The 16,001-nt window shown below is 37.6% G+C and overlaps 1 pseudogene; it reads right to left on the bottom strand.

Moving 5' to 3' along the window:
• Nucleotides 1-7,765: 7,765 nt before the first annotated feature.
• LOC144340006 (olfactory receptor-like protein OLF3) lies at nucleotides 7,766-15,478 on the bottom strand (annotated as a pseudogene).
• Between the last annotated feature and the right edge of the window lie 523 nt (nucleotides 15,479-16,001).

The raw sequence follows: 16,001 nt of genomic DNA, 5'->3' as shown, positions 1-16,001 counted from the left end.
TTTGTTTCTTTCTCATTTGTATCCCTATTATTTATTTTTTCCGTACCCTATGATTTTGGCTAGGACTTACAGTTGAAGAGAAATGATGAGCATAAACATACAGGTCACATTTTCAGTCTTAGAGGAAAATTAGTCTTTCATCATGTTAGCTGTTGTTAGCTGCAAGTTATTCGCTAGACACCATCCTTGGTTAAGGAGTATCTTATGTAACTAGTCTTAGAGTCTTTGTCATTAATGAATATTGAATTATATTTACTGTCTTTTCTGCATCTATTAAGATGATCAATTGATTTTTCCTTTTAGTCTGTTGATAAACGAAGTACATTGATTTGAATTAGTTTTGGATATTTAATCAACACTGCATTTCCTGCATAAACTCCCCATGGTCATAATCTATTATATTTTTGTAACTTGATGGACTTGATTGGCTAATATTTTATTAAGAATGTTTGTGTGTCCATGAAGGTTATTGGACTGTTTTGCTTTTGTTTGTTTGTTTGCTTGTTTTGAGACAGGGTCTCGCTCTGTTGCCAGGCTGAAGTGCAGTGGCACAATCATGGCTCACTGCAGCCTCAAACTCCCAGGTTTAAGTGATCCTCCCATCTCAGCCTCCTAAGTAGCTGAAACTACGGGTGTACCCCACCACACTTGTCTAATTTTTTTTTTTTTTTTTTGTAGAGACAGGGTTTGCCATTTTGCCCAGGCTGGTCTTGAACTCCCAGGCTGAAGCAATCTGCCTTCTTTGGTCTCACAAAATGTTGAGATTACAGGTGTGAGCCGCTCTGGCCGGCCTCTTTTTTTTATATATGTGGTTTTGTCTTCAGGTAAATCTGGGTTCATAAAATAATATAGTCAGTATTCTTTTCTATTTTCTGAAAGACTTGTGTAGAAGTAGTACTATATTATCTTTTTGTATTTGGTAGACTTCATTAGTGGAGCCATCTGGACCTGGATTTTTCCACAAAAAGATTTTTAATCATAAAATCAATTGCCTTCATAGATAGGGAGTCAGACTACCTATTTTCTCTTATGTGGGCTTTGGCAGCTTTTGACTTTTCAGGAATTTCACTATTTCATTCAAGTTCTTTGAATTTTTGGTATAAAGCTATTAAACTATTACCTTAGTATTGTTTCTAACGTCTGCAGGATCTGTAGAGATGTGTTCTCTTTAATTGTGTGTGTCCTTATTTGTGTTTTCTCTCATTGTTTCTTGATCAGTCTAACTAGGGATTTTTCAATGTTATTGATCTTTTCAAAGCTTGCTCTTGGTTTCATTAAGCTTCTCTACTATTTTTCTGTTTTCCCTCATCATTTTTTATCTTATTTTGTTTCTTCTGCATCTTCTGTCTTTAGTTTTATCTTTTCAGTCTAGTTTCATAAGGCAAAACTCTGAGTCATTGATTTGAGACATTTCTAACAAAAGCATTTAGTGCTTCATATTTTTCTCTAAGCTGTTTTTTGTTCAATTTGAAATATCTTTTTCTAATTTTCTTTGTGATTTCTTTGACTTATTGATTAATTAGATGTATAGAGTTTAACTTTCATACATTTGGGGATTTTTCCATAGGTTTTGGTTTATTCTTTATTTCTTATTTAGTATCACTGCTCCTTATTTCTAATTTAATATCATTGTGTTAAAAGAAAATATTCTGTATAATTTCAATTTCAGATGTGTTGACATTTGTAGTCTTCTGTTGCTGAGTAGAATGTTACAAAAATGTCAATTAGGTTAACCTGGTTGATGGTATTGTTCAGGTCGTCCATATATTTGCTGACTTTCTTATTGTTTACTTGATCTATCAAATACTGAGAAAATTATGTTAACATCTCCACTAATAATGATGGGTTTGTCTATTTATTCTTTCTGTATTTTTAGTGCTATTATTAGATTATTAAAATTATTATATTGTCTTGAAAAATCAACTCCATTATTATACAATATGCTACTTTAATTCTGGTAATATACCTTCTTGTGGGAATTTATTAGAAATTATTATAGTCACTCCAGCTGCCTGACACAGTGTTGCATGGTAGACCTTCCTTATCTTTTTACATTTAATCAATTTATTCTTTTATATTAAAAATGAGTTGATTGATTGTAGAGAGCACATAGTTGGATCTTTCTATTCAATTCTACATGTTGTTCTCTGCTTTTTAATCATTGTCTTTTAGACTATTTACCTTTACTGCTATTAGGGGATGAAGTTGTATTTAAGTGTACCATTTTGCTATTTGTTTTTTGTTGCTGTTGTTGCTTTTGCTTTTGTTTTCTTTTTCTACACTTTTACCTTTTTATTAACTAATTTTATTAATTTCATCTTATACCTAATATTGGCTTATTAGTTATACCTTTGTTGAAATGCGTTTAGTGGTTGCTCTAAATTTTAAAACATAATTTTTTTTTTTTTTTGACGGAGTTTTGGTCTCGTTGCCCAGGCTGGAGTGCAATGGTGCGATCTCAGCTCACTGCAACCTCTGTCTCCCAAGTTTAAGTGATTCTTCTGCCTCAGCCTCCTGAGTAGCTGGGATTACAGGTGCCCACAACCATGCCCAGCTAATTTTTATATTTTTAGTAGAGACGGGGTTTTGCCATGTTGGCCAGGCTGGTCTCAAACTCCTGACTGCAGGTGATCCACCCACTTCAGACTCCCAAAGTTCTGGGATTACAGGCATGGGCCACCATGCCCAGCCTAAAACATAAATATTTAGTCTATCATAGTCCAATTTTAAATAATGTTATAGTCCTTTACAAAATGTATAAAAAGATTACAATGGTTCACTTCCATTTTTTTCCCTCTCATCTTTGTGCTACTGTTGTTGGCATTTATTTCTAAGTGTGTTATAAACTCCACAATACATTTACTTTTACTCTACAATACAGTTACTACTTTTACTTCATTCAGTCAGTTCTTATTTACGAATAATAAAAACAAATTTTTTTACCTTCATTATTTTTGCCATCTCTGGCACTCTTGATTTCTTTTGTAGGTTCAAATTTCCATTTGGAATCACATTTCTTCTTCCTGAAGAACTTCATTTAATATTTCTTGTAGTGCACTCACATGCGATAAAGTACATCAGTTTTGTTTATCTGAAAAAGTATTCCATGCTCATATTTGAAAGAAATTTTCACTGTGTATAGATTTCCAGATTAGATTTTTTGTTTTTCTTTTCAGCATTTTAAAGGTGTCCTCCTTTGTCTTATGCTGTGCCTCATCTCTGATGATAGGTGAGTTGTCATTTTATCTTTGTATGTGTGTATAATATTTCTTTTTCTATGCATAGCTTCAAGATTTTATTTGGTATCTGAGTTTTGGCAATTTGAATATGATTTTTTTTCTCTATCCTGCTTATGATTCTCTGAGCTTATTGAATCTGGGATTTCTTTCATTGATTTTGCAAAACTTTTAGACGTGATATCTGAAAATATTTCGTTTGCCTTGTTACTCTCTCTTCTTCCTAGACTCAAATTAAACATCTGTTAGATTGTTTTATGTTGTTGTACAGCTTGTTCTATTTTTATCCACTCACTCTTCTCTTTTTATTCCAGTTGGGATAATTTCTGTTTCCATAACCTCATGTTCACTTACTCTTCCCTGTGTGATAGTCAGTCTTAATCCCATCAAAGAAGTAATCTATTTTTTTGTTGTGTTTTTTGTTTCCAGAATTTCTATTTTGCTTTTTAAGAAACAGTTTTATTTCTGTTTCTTAAAAAAGTAAAATAAAAATTCTGTTTTATTTCTGTACTAAAATTTCTCATGTTCTCATGCACATTGCTCATGTTTTCTGCTATATCCTAATTATAGTTATGGTAAAATTCCTGTTTAATAGATAGATCCAGTCTAGATCATTCCTGGTTCTGATTCTTTTGAATGTTTTCACTTAACAAAGAGTAAGTGTTTTCTTGCTGCTTTTGAAACGTAATTTTTATTAAATGCTGGAAATTCTTGGTAAAAGAACAGTAGAGACTAGGCTATAGAGTATTTATACTTAAAAATGGGGTGCTGGTCCTTCTGTCAGACTATGTGTGTAAGTGGTTGAGGTGTTTTTGGATACTGTTACTATAATTACTTTCAGTGATCCACAGATTTCAAATTCTTCCAACCATGAACAATTGACGCTTTGTTGAACCTAAATAGGAGATTTTAATCAGTGTTCCTGTTCTACCCAAATTTTACCAAGCATAGCATTGCCTTTGTAATACAAGATATCTCCATACTTTGGCTTCTTTCCCAGAAATAGGTGCTGTTGATTTTTACCTGGTGCAAGGCTTGTGACAGGGACAAAGATATTCTTGTTTTCCCTGATCCAGCCTCCATCCTAGTCAGGCCCTATAAACCTGAGACTTGTGAACTGGTGTTCCTACCTCATCTCACCCGTCATGGCAGCCAGACTCTGCTTTTTATTTGTGACTGGTCATGGGTGGGAGTTTCTGCCGTTTTCCTAGTGGACTCCTAGTAGCAGGGCAGGATCTTAGCTTGAATGGATTTCTACCTCTTCCCTAAGAGCAAACTGCTTTTACTTCTACTTTTCCCTCAGTAGCAACTCACTTTTGTCTAGACAAGTGGCATGAAGGCTTTCTGACCTTTCCCTAGAGGTAAACAAATGTTGATTTTGTTTGCAAGGCTTATGGTAGGAGCAGAGAGATTTCCGATCCTCCTTTAGGGAAGAAAACATTTTGCTTCTATCTTGGTTCTTTAAAGATAAGTTTATTTCTTTCTATGAATACTTTAAAAAGAAAAACTGTGGTTGGGTGCGGCAGCTCACCCCTGTAATCCCAGCACTTTGGGAGGCTGAGGTGGGCGAGTTGCCTGAGGTCAGGTGTTCGAGACCAGTCTGGCCAACATGGTGAAACCCTGTCTCTGCTAAAAATACAAAAAAGTTAGCCAGGCGTGTTGGCATGCGCCTATAATCCCAGCTACTCGGGAGGCTGAGGCAGGGGAATTGCTTGAACCAGGGAGATGGAGGTTGCAGTGAGCTGAGATTGTGCCACTGTACTCTAGTTTGGGGGTCAGAGTGAGATTCTGTCCCACCCCTCCCCCCACCACACACAAAAATAAACAAATAAAAGAAAAAGAAAAATTGTGTTACCTTTGGTTCGCAGCAGTTTTATTCTGATATACCTAGGTATGCTTCTATTGTGTTTTTCTGGTTTGAGATTTGCATCTGTGTTTTGATGACTTTATTAAATTTTTGAAAATGTTTCACCATTATGTCTTACAAATTTCCTTTTTCCATTCTCTTTCTTCTTTCAGTTTGAGTCTGCAGTTACAAGTAGGTTAGACCTTTTCATCATGATCCAAATGTTAAACCTTTTTAGCATATCCCATAAATCACTAACACTGTTTTAAATTTTTCTTCTTTTTTTATTTCTCCCCTGAATCAGGTTATTTTCTACTGACTTATCTTCTACTTCACAAATCCCCTGCAGTTCTCTCTAGTCTGCTATTGAGACTGTTAATTTTATTTTTAAAAATTAAATTTAAAAACACTATTTGATTCCTTTTAGTAGACTCCAGATTTTTGATAATATTCTCCAGCATGGTTTCTCTTTTCTTAAACATGTTAATATGTTAATCAGTTATTTTATAGTTAAGTCTGATAGTGTCAATGTCTATATTTCTTTGGAATTGTTTTTATCATGAATCATAAAACTGAAAAATGCCTTAAAACCAATGTTACGGAGTAACAGTGGTCAAGAGACTAAGAAAATGGGCAGAACTTATGGTAGACTCAAAGAACTGAGAAAGCAACAGCTGCCTTTCCAGGCTTATTAAGGAACAGATCTTTTCTAAACATCTATATAGTCAGCTGGGATTTCTAAAGTAGTCTTCTCTAGGAGTAAGAAGAAATTACAAAAATAAAAACACTTCATAAAGTAGCTCCTAGATAATTGCCTGTTAGAAGTCAAATAAATCATTTCTTGAGGAGGATAACATTATGTAGAGCCTCAAATTACCCCTACAGTTTTCCAAATACAGTGTCCAACACTCAATCAAAACTTACCTGTCATGAAAGATGAGATTCAAACACTGAAAAATAGTTTTATTTTTACTTTTTTGCTTAGGAAGCTCTTTAATTTTTCATGGCAGGTGTTCTTTTCATAATTCTACACAGCTTCTAAAATCAATATTTTGAATGTGGAGACAAACAATTTGCTTATTATGGATTGAATATGTAATGAGGAAAATGGAGGAAACAAGGATATAAAAATTATGCCATATATTAAGATAATAAAGAGGAATATTTTGGTGGTGGGAGTAAAAGTAGAGACTTGCCTGGATATGTGAAAATCTAAATAGAGTTATCAAGTAGGCAGCTGGATACTGGAGCTGTGCTGGGTGTGTATAATTTGGGAGTCCTTAGTGTTTACCGATATTATAAAATTAGATGAGATCAGCTTGGGTATTAGTGTACTTGGATTTGAGATTGAATGTGAACCATCTAATATACAGACATCTAAAAGAGAATGTGGCTTCCGCATGGGAGTCTGAGAACTTTCTAATGAGGTAACAGGAATGCAAGGAGAATGTGGGATCCACTGTATCATATTCTGCTAGAGAGGCTGAGTGAGATGAGGACTGAAATTGACCATTGGTTTTAGCAATATGAAAAATTCTAGTGATTTATACACTAGTGATTTTGGGCAAATGGTAGGATCAAAACCTTAGTTTAGCAGGAATCAGGAGGACCAGAGAGACCACGGGGTGAATACCAGAGGATCTTTATTGAGTGCACTCAGACCCAGCAGACTTAACATCCAAACGCTGGGCCAAAAACAAAGACAGCACTTGACTTATATACATACCTTGGAAAGGGGGTGGGCTAGCTTGAAACAAGCTTACAGTGGCATGAAGCATAGAGGCATGAAAGCAAGGATACAGAGGCAGAACAAAGGCAGTTAATCAAATTGTGACAGGTGCATAACTCAGAATTACATATGACCTTTGCTATGCAGCCCAGATGGCTGTTATCTAGGGTTTGCTCTAGCATCTTGAATGGGCTTATCTCATAACCTTCGCTATGACGCCCAGGTGGCTGTTGCTCAGGCCTGCTCAGACAACTCATGACCTTCACTGTACCACTTAGATAAAACGGAAAATTTAAAGTTACTACTTACACAGAACAGAAATCTATAAACTCATACCATAAGAAAAAGGAAAATTTGTTTTTCTCCTTCCTATGTTGAGGGAGTGCTGGAAGAGTCTCCAGAGCACATTCCTTTGTGTCCTAGTTCCTCAAATAGTGTTTATTGAGGTTTTCCTAGGTCTGGGCTGTGCCTGTTGCTGCCTCTGGGATAAGTCAGCCCAATACAGGAAAGCTTGTTTCTTTTTCTTTTTAATTTTATTTTTTCTTTCTTTAATTTGCATCTCATGGGGAGTGATGGAAGGGGAGAACATGAGAGTGAAAGGTGCAGTTATTTCCTTCAGGGAATCTCTATGTAAAGGAGCATAGTGAAATGGGACCATGTCTGTAAGGTGATGCATAGTGTGGTCTATTTTTTTAAATCTAAAAATGATTTATTCTCAAGTGGTAGGCATGATGTGGTCTTAAGGAGTTTCTTTTTTCCTTCAGATGGCAAAGGCATATCGAATTTGTGCTTATGGAAATGATCCAGGAGAAAATGAAAAATTTATTATTTAAATAATTCAGGCAAAGATACATTCAGATTTTGCAGGGTATGAAAACAGATAATTTATGAGATACCCTTGAGGAAAAAGAACATAAAACAATAAACAAAGTTTGTATGAAAATAAACATTTATTTAGAGTATAAAATAATAGATAACTAAGTTTTACAAGGTTGAAAATACCTTAAACATCAATATTTTATAAAAATAAAAATATTTTTTTCTATTAAATATCTGATACAACTCTATAAATCTCTGCTCCCTACTGTTTTGGCTACATATTATCTGATCACATTTTCATGACGATAACTTTGTAATATCACTTTGGGGTTGATTTTGGAATCACAGGAGGTGAGTAATTTGCTCAGATGTGTAAGCCAAATGGAGATAAAAACCAAGATGAAGAAAGACCACCTGTAAAGTATAAACTTCCTGCTGTGCCTCAAATAAACAGGGTTGTGAAGCAGGAAGAAATGGTTTAGGATGGCCTCCTAGAGGGAAGTGCTTAATCAGACCTAATTAAAACTTACTTGTTGTCGCTGGGCTCTATCCAAGTCCTCCTCCCCTGTGGGTGGCAGCTTCATTTTTAAGTTATCACTCTGGCTTTTGTTTCTTTTCTTTCAACAGAGAGAAATGTACAACTTTTTTCCATAAAAGAAGTTTATTTGGAAAAGTCAGCCTCTTACACAAGGTTTTGTATCTAATATGTTCATTCTGTCAATTACAGGGGTACTTTAAATGCATTGAATGTAAGAAATATTTAGTTTTTGTTTTGGTCCATCCCCTTTTTATCCTGATGCAGAAGCCATTTCTGTACTTTTCAGGTAAGTGAAATGGGTCACACAATTTGTAGCTTTGTGTGGAGAGTAAGTATGTGTTCAACAATTCTAAGTATACCATAATTTCTTTAAGGCCTTCTCAGAAAAAAGAAGAAAATACTCAAAGCTAGGCACACTTAGCAATTTCTCTCATAGTCTTATCTTTATCTGCTTGCTTGATGCCACATTTTTCTGGCCCTCTTTAATTTGCAAAGATTGAAACTAAAAACAAAACAAAACAAAAACCCCCACCAAACACACACACAGCTCTAAGCTAGAATAAGATATAATTGAGACCTCTGTGAATCAAAGGAGAAAACTTTCAGAAAAAAAAAAATTCCAATAGTCTCATGATTTAACCAGGGTTTTGGGAAAACCTAAGCTGAATTCAACTGATGTTTGAAATGTGTTTACATTTGATTGGATGTGCTGTATTTACTAAGAAGGCACAAATATATAGTTTTGAAATTTTTAATACTAACCTTTACAGTGAGAAAAATAATACCAAGTGATTTCAGCAGGGGCAATAATTTATAACCATTCAAAATCTGTCTTTGAACAGGGGAGCAAAGTAGTAATTTAATGAAAACAACCCTCAAGTATTTACTTGGCTTCTGATAAGTATCCCAAGAAATGGTACCCAAGAAGCGTCAACAAGTACAGTCTGGCTAGAACATCGAAGATGTTTCCAAAGTTTTACGCTTCAAATTTCCTAAATATATAGATAGCAGAACCATATACCAGAAAACTACTGATGCTGGAAAAATATATTTATCAGCATTTTATAAAATCTCCAACTTTCAACCAACATTTCTATTCATAAATCTTCCAGTGACCATATCTGACAATACATTACAAATACCAAAGAAGCAAGATTACTTTTAAATTTTAAATTTATCTCAAGTTAGTTATTATTTTTCTTTTTAACACAACACTCAAAATACATGAATTCAGCAGAATTATTTTAAAAGTTAAGTTCTCTGAAGATTTCTAAAGACTAAAATGTAAGGCACATATTAAAATCTCCATGACACTGTTAAAAGCTAAGATGAAAACAAAACTAACTTCCTCCCCTCATCCTTTACCATCAACCACCCCCTCCTCAAAGCATATGGCATTTTAAACCTAAGCTATTGGTAAGGAGTGAAACAAAAATTCCATCAATGAACACCTGGTATGGTTTCCACACAAATGTCCATTATCTGCATTGAGCACCACTGGTAGATCCCAGGCCAGTAGAATATTTTCAGATATCTTGGGTAATGAACTGCTCCATTTACCCGTTAGTCGAATGGGTACAGGCTGGACTCTCCTCTTCTTTGCGGCCACTGTCTGTGCCTTTCTAGTTAGGGGAATTCCTCTGCATTAGTAACTTCTTCAGGCTCCTCAGCAAGATCTATGCTGCTCTTCTCCCTTTGCTTTCCTTTTCCTGCTTCTCCTCTGCTTTCTATTCTTTTACCAAAAGTTGATAATTGATACCTATCAGCAGTGAAGAGCTATACACCTGCAATAATTAAGATTATGCTGTATGTCCACATGTCTATTTGTAATTTCCATATGTCATTGAGATAACCTAAAAGTGGTGGCCCCAGAAGGACACAGCAGCATCCCACAATGGTAACCAAACCCATAGTGCTGGAGAACCTCTGGGTCCAATGAGGTCCATCAGTGTTCCAAATAATACGGAATTGAGTCACCAAGGTAAATTCAAAGAATCCCACAGAGCCACAGAACTCAATATAGCTGGTGGATAAAGGTGCTTGCAAATGGCACATTCCGTTCACAAAAATGGAAGCAGCAAACAAATACTGAACTTGAGAACCTGAGACCTTATCCGCTTTCTGTTGGCTGCAAGTCCCATAGAAGTCCTTGCTGTGTATCAACAAAAGCCAGAAGGGAAAGAAGGAAGGCAGAGTGCTCCTGGAATGATACCGACTCTTGTCATAATTATTAAGAAACGCCAAAGGTGTAAAGAGTCCAGAAAAATGTGAGCACATTTCCAGAGAGATACAGCAAAAAATCTCTCTGAGTAAACAGGGATAAGTACAGGAATGTATTAATTGTTTGGAAGATTAATCATTTCCCTTCTTTGGGGTGTCCTCTAATAATATCTGTATTTGTATCACCTGTACCTTTCTTTGCATCTGATTTTTCAGCTTCCTGAAGGAATTCTTTAGACCTCTTTCCCTGCCTTCGTTGGCTTGGACGTTATTGGTCACATCAGGTCTCTAGCTACACAGCAGTTTAGTAGGAAGCCCCCAAGAGTTAGGAAGCTTCCTCTCCATCCACAGATACCAAAGAAAGCCTGATTGAGGGGGCCAGCATAGAGAGGCTGCCCGCCATGGCCAGTCTGATGGCCAGTGGTCACTTCATATAGAAATGCTTGCCAATCATGGTCAAAGCTAGGTTCAAGTTAAAGGAAAGCCCAAGACCTCCAATGATTCCAATACACAAGTAAAGTTCCTGCATAATGTTACAGAAAGAAGCCACAATCAACCACAGCCTGACAAGCAACACCAACAGTCATGACTGAACAACTGTCGCATTATTCACCAAGATACTGCTGATGAGACCTCCACCTTACGTAACAGCCAGCATGACGGAGCACATCTGTAACACTTCGCTGGTGGTGGCATGGAATAGACCTTCCATCTCTTTGAAGAAAACAGTAATATATTTGAGAAATGCTGAGAGAAGTTGATGGAAATGAAAGCTTCCACTAAACTGCCCACCCCAACCTCCGTCTGAAGGGGTGTATCCAACTTAACTTCCAACTGCTGGTGGCATTTTAAGTGTAGGAAAATTCCGGCTTGTAGCACCAAGCATAGGAGTGAGGCAGTGGCAGGGGCTGGAGTTCTGCAGAGCCCGGAGTGAGGCTCGCAGGCTCGCATCCTTCTCTTGCTGCCTCATTGGGTGGTTGGAGCGCTCACGTGGCCAGTTAGTCGAGTCGCAGCTTGCTGCTTTTTCTGGTTGAGCTGGAGTGGCTGCCTTCTCATTTGCAGGCTTTTAAAAAACTCAGTTATCTACTTAAAAGGCTTTAGTTTGTTGCCTATCCTATCACAACTTTAATGCTTCCAAGCATTTTATTTTAAGCCATCCTAAGTTGTTTCTACAATTTTTTTTTTTTTTTTTTTTGAGACGGATTATTGCTCTGTCTCCCAGGCTGGAGTGCAATGGCGTAATATCGTCTCACTGCAATCTCTGCCTCCAGGGTTCAAGTGATTCTCCTGCCTCAGCCTCCCAAGTAGCTGGAATTACAGGCATCTGCCACCACGCCCAGCTAATTTTTGTATTTTTTAGTGGAGACGGGGTTTCACCATGTTGGCCAGGCTCCTCTCAAACTCCTGACCTCAGTTGATCCACCCACCTCGGCCTCCCAAAGTGCTGGGATTATAGGCGTGAGCCACCACGCCCAGCCTACATTTTTGTTAGAGTTTTTACAGTCATCATGAAGGGTATATGTGTAATAATTTTATTGAATTTTTGCATATGTAAATGTATATATCTATCGCCTTTAAAAACGGATGATGGCTTAACTAGGTATGCAATTTTTATTTAACAATATATATGTTCAGGATTCTATAGAAAGATGTTATTGTCCCTGTCGGCTAATATTTCAAAGACCAATTCTAGCTGTCATAGGCTGAATTCCAACCTGGCCCCCAAGAGTCTCACTTCTTGGTGTACATGTCCTGTACAATACTCTCTCCTTCAATATGAGCATGACTTGTGACATATGATGGGATTTCACCCCTGTGATAATGTTACACTATATGGAAAAACAGAATTTGAAGATGTAATTAATCAGCTGAATTGGATTTACACAAAAGGGAGATTATCCTGAGGGAGCCTGCTAATCAGGTGAGAACTTCAAAAGTGTCCAGACTTTCTTAGCCATCAGAGAGATTTGACACAATAGAGATTCTCCTGTCTTTCTCGACGAAGCAAGCTGCCATGTAGTGAGAGGAGTGGGCCATGTATTAAGGACTTGAGGGTGGCCTCCAGGAGCTGAGAGGAGTCACCAGCCAGCAACAAGCAAGATAATGGGTACCTCAGTCACACACATGCAAGAAAATGAATTCTTCCAATGACTGGTGGGTTTGAGAGAGGACCCTGAGTCCCAGATGAGATCACAACCCCAGCTGATACCTTGATTTGAGCCTTGTGAGACCCTGAGCTCAGAACCCAGCTATGCTTCTCACCAACAGGAATGTCAAGATAATAAATCTGTGTTCTTTTAGGCTTATAAATTTATTACAATTTGTTACACAGCACTAGAAAATTAATGCACTTGCTTAACATTTTTCTAAGTGACTTTTCTGTTTTGTTTTCTGAATCTTTATGATCCTTTCATTATACTTGAAATTCAGTCATTTTTACCAATGTATCTATAAATATTTTTACTTTTCTTTAATTTTCAGGTACATGGCAAGGCTCTTTCATCTAAACAAATTCTTCCTTTATTTAAATGATATTTTTATTAATTATAGTTAAAAGTAAAAAATATTTTTATTCAGTCTGTTCTTCAGAAATACCAATTATCCATATGTTGTTTCTTTCTTGTCTGTATCAGTTATCTTCTTGTGGATTCCAAACAGCAGATTAGCTTTTCTATAGTATTAATTTTTGCTGTTTACTGCTTTAATGTCCTTTTAAAATCTGAAATAGTTTGTGTGTGTGTGTGTGTGGACTTTACTTGTAATCCTTAGCTTCTTTTGTATCTCATTCTGCTGTCCCATCACCTCATCTTTCATTGAGCTGATGTGTTTAATTTTCTTGCAAGTACTATGGTCAGAAATTATTAGATCCGTCAATATTTATTCTCCCCTTCTTTCTTAATATCAGAAGCTCTGATTGTGCTTTAGACACATGATTACTAACAATTACACTTATCACCTTTGAGTATGTACCTGGCCAACTAACTGAGTTTAACTTAACCAGCAAAATTTATACAACAATTTTTTGCGTGTGAGTTTTTAAAAAGGTCTCTAAAGGAAGTGGGTATGCTCCTTCTTCTCTTCTTTATTTTTATGTATTTATTTATATTTTGAAACAGGGTCTCACTCTGTCACCCAGGCTGGAGTACAGTGGCATGATTTCAGCTCACTGCAACCTCTGCTTCCCGGGTTCAAGCAATTCTCCTGCCTCAGCCTCCTGAGTAGCTGGGACTACAGGCGCGTGCACCACCAAGCCTGGCTAATTTTTGTACTTTTAGTAGAGACAGGGTTTCACCACATTGGCCAGGTTGGTCTCAAACTCCTGGCCTCAAGTGATTTCCCCCACCTCGGCCTTCCAAAGTGCTAGGATTACAGGCATGAGTCACCCCACCTGGACTCTTCTTTATTTTTGATGGACAGCATGTGAGTGTGTTGGCTGAAATTCAAGCCATTTATTGAACTATGAGGTAGAAATTACATGCCTGGTGCATTAGAAACAGAAGAAGCTTCAATTCCTATAAGTTCAAGTTAGGCAGGCTTAAGTTACCTAAATCTCAGTTAATGTCTGTGTTATTTAAACCATGATTTCTCAATATTTTCTGCCTCTCACAGTTTGACTCCACTGAAATAAATGCATTAATAAGTGTTGAATATCCTTATTGTTTGTTTCATGAGGAAATTATTCCCATCAATATCACATTAAAAGTGGCTTCCACTCTGGAAGCTAAGTACAATTTTCTTATCTAACAAAAAAGAAAACTAAGGCATATATTATTTAAATAACTTGCCAGAGAGGACAGGTAGTGAGAGACAGAACAAAGAACAGGAGTCAGGTCTGCTTGATGAAGCTGGGGACCATTCTTTTTATGCACTGACAAACTGATAAAACCAAAAGTGGGCAGATGAAGCCCCCAAGTCTCTGGATATCTGAGAGAAGATGTCTACAAAGAAGCCATATTATTGAGCCCTGACATGTATATTTTCAGATATTGGTCTCTATAAAAAAAATCGTTAAGCATTTGGAGGAACACTTTGTTCAAATGCAAGGATTTGACCATCATAGTCTTCTTTTAGTGTAAGTGTGGGAGTCCTGTCTACAACGATCTTATCTCCTTTTTGGTTTTGATGATAGATAACAAGAGGTTCTTAGAGTCTTGACCTTTTATCTGCATCTTTCTAAAACTTTCTGGAGAGCAGCCATAACTTCCTTATTCCTCAAGCTGTAGATAAAGGGGTTCAACATGGGTGACACCAGCCCACAGAAGAGAGCAATCATCTTCTCTTCCTCTGCCGAGGAGGCTGACTGTGGCTCCAGGTAGGTGAAGATGGTAGCCCCAAAACAAATGCAAACCACAATGAGGTGAGAGGCACAGGTCCCAAAGGCTTTGCGGCGTCCCTGGGTAGAACAAATGCGCAAAATGTCAGCAACTATGCGAGCATAGGAGAATAGAACCAGGGTACAGGGAAGCAGGATGACCAGCAATCCAGAGATGGCCACCATGACTTTGTTGAAGGAGACGTCCACACAGGCTAGCCGTAGCACTGCTAAGGTCTCACAGACAAAGCGATTAATAACTGTGACACAGGGGAAGCTGGAAGGTGATAATTGTTTCCATCAGTGAATTTGAGAAGCCAGCCACCAGGCAGCCGGCCGCCAGCCCCAGGCACAGCCCTCCATGCATGATGAGTGTGTAGCGCAGTGGGTGACACACGGCCATGTAGTGGTCATAGGCCATGGCCCCCAGCAGGAAGAACTCATACCCACACAGTGCCAGGGAAACATAGAGCTGCAGCACACAACTGTGGAAGGGGATGGGCTTTCGGGCTGAGAGCAAGTGGACCAGCATTTGTGGAACAATACTCTTTGTATAACAAAGGTCCACAAATGACAGAACACTAAGGAATAAATATATGGGGGTATGAAGCCTGCTGTCCAGTCTGATCAGAAGAAGAATGAGGGTGTTTCCTACAATAGTCACCAAATACATGGCCAGGATCAGGGCGAAGAGGGAGACCTGAATGCCCCAGTCACTGGAAATCTCCAGCAGAATGAACTCACTCACCCATGTCTGGTTTTTATTTTCCTGACCCATGAGCTTCCAAGTGCCACACTAAAGATGTAGAAATAACCAGTCATGGAAATGAAGAATTGGAAGGTGATTCATAGGGCATATGGAGAGCCCACCCATCTGAACATAAACTCCCCCTAGAATGTCTCAGCCAAATCACCATCCAAACTCTGCTTGAACAATGCATCCAGGCATGAGGACCACAGTGGGACCCAGCTGTGCGGGGAAATCAAGGAAAAAAGAAATTACCTTCTTAAAATTCAGTTTATTGGAATATAATTTTGTCTCCCAAACATCTGCTCTCTTAAATAGGGGAAGGAAATTAATGCCATATTTAGGCTTAAAGTCTTATTCATTTTAGTAGTTGTTACAGAAGAAATGAGAAAGTTTTTTATTCACACGAAATATATGTCTGAGTTCTGACTGCTGTTCACTACCATCTAACTTCTTTTTGTTTACTGGGTTTTTCCTCTGGACCTCTCAGACACAACTCCACTCACCCCTCCTCAGTGGAATGCATCCATGAGACCTTGAACATTTTAAATAG

The sequence above is a fragment of the Macaca mulatta genome, chromosome 3 (genome assembly GCF_049350105.2).
Source record: "Macaca mulatta isolate MMU2019108-1 chromosome 3, T2T-MMU8v2.0, whole genome shotgun sequence".
NCBI classification, from domain to species: Eukaryota; Metazoa; Chordata; class Mammalia; order Primates; family Cercopithecidae; genus Macaca; species Macaca mulatta.
Note: the sequence above shows the minus strand (reverse complement) of the source record. Positions and strands in the feature narration are given on the sequence as shown.